Source organism: Giraffa tippelskirchi, chromosome 13 (assembly GCF_054371585.1).
Source record: "Giraffa tippelskirchi isolate mGirTip1 chromosome 13, T2T-mGirTip1v1.2.pri, whole genome shotgun sequence".
Lineage (NCBI taxonomy): Eukaryota > Metazoa > Chordata > Mammalia > Artiodactyla > Giraffidae > Giraffa > Giraffa tippelskirchi.
In genome coordinates this window covers 113840142-113846401 of record NC_137287.1, presented here as the reverse complement: position 1 = coordinate 113846401, position 6260 = coordinate 113840142, and positions in this window count along the sequence as shown.

Below are 6260 nucleotides of genomic sequence, written 5' to 3'. Positions count from 1 at the left end.
TACATATAAATGTATATTATATATTACATTTTTAATTAAAAAGTTTACATATATAAATATATTTATATGCACTATTTTAAGTATATATTGTGAATATTTCAAATTTGTGTAAAAATAGATAATAAGATCAAGAGATATATATACACACACATTAAATGCAATATAGTATTTTGGGTTGGCTTCTGGAACAGAAAAAGATATTAGTGGAAACATGGTGAAATACAAATCAAGTCTGTAGTTTAGTTAACAGCATTCTGCTGACATGAATTTTCGTTTTATTGGGTGCACCATGGTCTTTCAAGATGTTAACATTAGGGAAAGCTGATTGGAGGGTATAGGGGAACTCTTTGCACCATCCATGCAAACTTTCTGTAAATCTAAAATGATTTCAAAATGATAAAATTTAAACACAGGGCAAAGAGCAGCATAATGAGCACAGCACTGGACTCTCCTCTACCCCGTTGACCTTGGGCCTTGCAAGGGTTGCCTTGTTGTGGCCGTGTTAGTCGCTCAGTCATGTCCAGCTTTTGCCTACCTCTGTGATTGTTTGCTCATCCGCAGAGCAGAGATGATATGCTCACAGGATGTTGTGGGGGACTATAGGACTTAACACATGAAGGATTACTGGACAGTGCCTGGTACAAAGGAAGCCCTGGATTAACGTTAACTGCTAGTACTGGTAATGGTGGAGGTATTCAGCAAAAAGAAAATGTCATGTGGTAAGGGAAAAAATGATGACCAAGTAAATTTATAAAATATATAAACAAATTTAATCAACTTAGAAAAATCATCAGTGTTGCATTTAACATGATAAAAATAAGCTAGGAAGCGGCATTGTTCAGAAGGAAAGACACTGAATAGCAAATATGTATATTAAAAGTGTTTATGTAGCCCCCAAAATAATTTTTTCTATGGTACAAACCAGCCAAGAGGAGAAGAGAGACCAGGATATTACAGAAACTTCACAAATTCAATGAAGAAAAGAAAAGGAAAAAAGGTATACATAGTAAAGAGAAAACACAAATTTAAATGGTAGAAATCAACCCAAATATATCAATATTCATATAAATGTAAAAGGATTTAACTTACCTATTTAAAAATCCTATTTACAGTTCTAAATCAAATATATGTCCATTTTTGATCAATACTAACAGAGATTATAAGAAATACATGCCGCCACCACCTCCCATCCCCTGGAGAAGGAAATGGCAACCCACTCCCGTATCCTTGCCTAGAGAAGCCCATGGACAGAGGAGCCTGGCAGGCTACAGTCCACGGGCTCTCAAAGAGTCGGACATGACTTAGTGACAGAACCACCACCCCTCCATTACCTCCCGTACATGTAACAGACATAACCAATCGATCATAGCCTTCTTTCCTGAGCCTGGACAGTACCTTCGGAATCCTTCTCAACATAAGGCTCCAGGCTGCTATCACGCAGTGGTCAGCTCTTCTTGACAGCGTCTACCCCTAGGCAGGTTCCCCACTTGATCCTCTCTGACCCTCATGTCCCAACTCGTGTTCCAGGAAGAATAAAGAAATACAGGAACCTAAAAAAACATCCTACCTGGAAATCTAGAGGGAAGACCAGGCAAGAGAGGAATGCCTGTTCTAAACTCCAGAGCTACATCTCAGCCAACTTTTCCGTCTTCTCCTCATCCCTTACCTCTGCTGGGCATATCTCCAGGGGAGACATCCAGGCAGGTCAGCGTCTAGCAGAAACCATCATTAAAACTCATGTTAGCAGTGACAGTGACCTCAGCAAGCCAGTGCTGGGCTGGGTGCCAGCAACTGGATCACAGAGCGGAATGGGCTCGGTGTAAAGGCAGCCCCAGGACCCCTGGGCAGCAGGTTAACTTTTGAAGTTCCTGGTGAGGATTCCTGGCAAAGGAGGAGCCTGGCATGTAAAGCCACGTTTGCTCAGGCAGAGGGGGCTCTGGCACAGCAGAGGAAGGAAAAAAGAAAGGGGAGCTAGAGATTTCCCTCGTGGTCCAGTGGTTAACAATCCACCTCCCACTATAGGGAATGTGGGTTCGATCCCTGGTCAGGGAACTAAGATCTCACATGCAGTGAGGCAGCCGAGTTCACACACCACAACTAGAGAAGCCTGTGCGAGGCAACAAGGACCCAGCATAGTTGGAAAAAAAAGTTGGGGGGAGCTACCCTGGGGCCAGTTGTCTTGCAGATATTAAGCCCCAGCCACAATCCTAAGGGGAAAGTATTTTTGTTTCCAATATACAGATATGAAAAGTGAGTCTTAGAGAAGCTAAATAATTTGCCTTGGTTAATAAAGTTAGTAAGTGATGAGTAGCCTAATGAACCCATCCCCAGCAATTCCACTCCTAAATATATAGAAACCAGAAATATGTACCTGAGTTTGCCAAAAGATGAGGACAGCTGTCCTCACCAGCACTGTTTGTAATGTTGTTGTTGTTCAGTCACCAAGTTGTGTCTACTCTTTGTGATCCCATGGTCTACTGCACGCCAGGCTTCCTTGTCCTCCGCTATCTCCTGGATCTCTCTTTGCTCAAGTTCATGTCCATTGATTCAGTGATGCTATCCAACCATCTCATCCTCCGCTGCCCTCTTCTGCTTTGGCCTTTGATCTTTCCCAGCACCAGGGTCTTTTCCAATGAGTCAGCTCTTCTCATCAGGTGGCCAGCATATTGGAGCTTCAGCTTCAGCATCAGTCCTTCCAATGAATATTCAATGAATGTTACTATTAATAAACCTTATTAATTACTATTAATATTCAATGAATATTACTATTTGTAATGCCAGTCCCCAAATACTCCACCTGTCCTTCAGGAGAAACAGGTATAGTACAGAAAAGATCCACGATGGAACATGATACAGTCCTGAGAATGAACTGACTGTAACTACCTGGTCAACAATGGTAAATCTTACGTAAAGTTAAGTTCAGTTTATACAAACTTTTTTAAAAAGCAAGATAAATGGACGGTGTGTGAATTCAGGATGGTGGTTACCTTTGGCGGGGTGGAGGAGAGGTTTCTGAGGTGCTGGTCATGGTCTATTTCTTGACCTGGGTTACCCTAGTGTGTTTACTTTGGGAAAATTCATCCAGCTATTCACTTGGGATCTGTGTATTGTCCTGTAAGTTGGACTTCCATGGAAAGTCCTGAAAAAACTGAACTTATACCTATTGCAGATGCTTTCTCTACTGTTTCTCTCTGATTCCCCAGCTACGAAACAGGCGGGTTACATGGAACAGGGCACTGAAGTACTGGCCTTGACTGGGCTCAAGTCCTGACTTGACTACTTTCTAGTAACTTCCACTCAGAACAGTCAACTGAAACTTGGACACTAACTTCTCCTTTGCAGGGTTCTTGTGCACAAGAAAGAAATGAACAAGCCTGTTGTAATAACATCACAAGCGCCTGTGTCTTCTGAGCCCCCAAGTGTGTGCCAGTGTTCTATTCAACTCCTTCAACAACTCTGGAAGGTTAAAACTTCTCCCATTTTATAGCCAAGGACTCCAAGGCTCAGAACAGGAAAGACCCAGGCTGGGATTCACATCTCGGTCTATCTGATCCAAAGTCAGAGCTTTATTCATGGCTTCCAGGAGAGCCCTGGAAGGTTTGCCAGATGTCCTGGATGACAATCAAGACTCAAGCATCCTCACAATAGCTCTGGACTCCAGAATCCTTCCTCCCACTCATTTCCACAAAGTTCCGAGTCTCCTAAGTTCCTCTTCCACCTTGTCGAGCCCACCATGAATTGCTCATTTTCCTCGGGGTTCTTTAGCAGACCTTCTTATGAGCTAGTTATTGCCACATTAATGCTGTGTAACAAAACATCCCAACATCCAGTGGCTTCAAACAACATTCTTTTTTAAAAATTTTATTTATTTATTTGGCTGCAGTGGGTTTTAGTTGCAGTACTTGGGATTTTTAGTTGTGGCATTCAGGCTCTTATTTGCACATGTGGGATCCAGTTCTCTGACCGGGGATTGAACCTGGGCCCCCTGCATTAGGAGCATGGAGTCTTAGCCACTGGACCACCAGGTAAGACCCAACAACATTCTTATCACATGTCATTTGGGGGTTGGCTAATCTAGGCCCACAAAAAAAAGAACAGACAAAAATAAAATAAAATAAAAGGAACAGTGCTGCCCATGCCAGCAGACTTCACATTTTTTTCCCAATGCATAGGAAACACTGAAAGAATCAATTCCATGCTTGACCAAAAAGATCAATATCAACAAATTTCAAAGATTTGAAGCCACACCGACTATGTTCCCTGACAACAGGAGGATAAAGCTAAGAATTAACACTAAAAAATGATAAAGCCTTCCCTACCCTTCTAGTTCTAGCTACCCTAGGCTTCTCTCTCTGCCACATCACGTCATGGCAGGATGAGATATTAGTTAGCAACTACTGAGTACCAGGCCTGCTACTCTCAGAAGGACATCCCCTAACCTTGCTTTTCTGCAGGGCATTTGAGACTTTCTGCACCTGTCCTTGTCAGACTGTCCCGTTCGTTATGGACTATAACCTAAATATCTATAGGTCAGCCCTAGTTAATATACAAGTAAAACACCTTTATCCTGCCCAGCTGAGACCATGGTCTATATCAGCGAAAAGTTCGATTTTCAACTCATATCAAAATTCAACTTACTTGCTTTCGAGCATATCCAGCCAACGGTGGAAACATAAAATCCATCTTAAAGGGAGTTAAATCACTGCCATCACTGTTCATCCGAGCCTTGGTGATCTCTGGAAATAGCTGTAATATAGAAATGATTCACACTGGCGTCTGCTGAGAAAGTGGCTCATTTAGACAATCTCAGTCCCAAGCTAATATGGCCTATCAATTACCTATTCTGAGAGCCTGATTTCCCCACCAATCACTTTTCTTTCTTTTTTAAAAGAATTAATTTATTTGACTGCATGTGGGATATTTATTATGGCATGCAAGCTCTTAGTTGTGGCCTGTGGGATTGTTTCTTGACCAAGGGTGGAGCCCTGGGCCCCCTGCATTGGGAGCATGGAGTCTTAGCCACTGGACCACCAGGGACGTTCCCCAATCAGCTTTCCTATTGCTTTGGTATTACAAGGGAGAAACTTTTTTCTCTGGATAAAGAATCATTTTCTTCACAACTGCTGTCCACCATGGAACTGGCTGTTGAGTAACAGAGTCACCTCTCCTCATCAGTGGAAGTGTTCAAGCAAAGGCCAGACAAATGCTTGATGTAGATGTTGAAGAAGGGATCTAAAAAATCAGAAAAATGCTTCAAGGACCTATCTAGAAACTCCTGTGGGCGCACTTTGCCTGCTGCCGCAAACACATCAATGGCCACCAGGTGGCGATACAGTCACATCATCGTTGCAAAAGTGTTACTAACCCAGAAGTTTTTTTACAAGTTCCAAAAACCTAATTGGAACAAAACATAATTCAAAATAGGAAAAAAATAGGAATACCATTCTTCCATCATTCCTGCTTCTGCGTATATAGATTAGCAGCTCGGCCCTCTGTTGGCTTGTTCCTTCCTGGCTTGTTACTCTGGCCTGGAAAACACCAGGCTCTGGAGTTGCCGGAATAGTCATGATCCCCAAAGCCGCAGTCCCCCCTGGAGCACTGCAGCCCAAATCTCATGGTCAAACTTCAAGCAGGGCCCTCAGCCTCCTTTCAGCGGCACCCAATACCCCCATTCCCGAGTGGGCTCTTTCCTCCCTGTCCACACGGTGGACAAATGTCTCAATCCTCCCCCTACCTCACAGCGGACAGCCCAGCCCCCACGCTATCACTCCCCTGCTATTCTTCTCCAAAGCCCCTATTGCCTCCAGCATGTTATGTATAGATTTGTCTGCCCTTGGTAGGATCTAAGACCCAGGAGAGTGAGGTTGTTTGAGGGTAGCGTGGGGTGGGGGTACTTTCTTTCTTGCTCAACAGCAGAACCATACCTCACCAGAGGGTGGTGGGAGGCATTGAAAAAACCCTGGATGTGTATTTCATGCAGAGCAAACAGCTCCTGGGCAAGCTATCAGGTCTGCAGTTACTGTGGCCACCTCCTTCAGGGGACAGGGAAGAACCTCAGGATAAGCCAGAGTGGGTGAGTAGGACTGCGGGGAGGAGGTGCTGGGCAGAAGCCCCTGGCAGGTTGCAGGCCAGGTCACTGTGAACCACCCCCCAGGAACTTACGATGAACCTGTGCGTGCGTGTTGTCACTTCAGTTGTGTCCCGACTCTGCGACCCAATGGACTGTAGCCCGCCAGCCTCTTCTGTCCGTAAGATTCTCC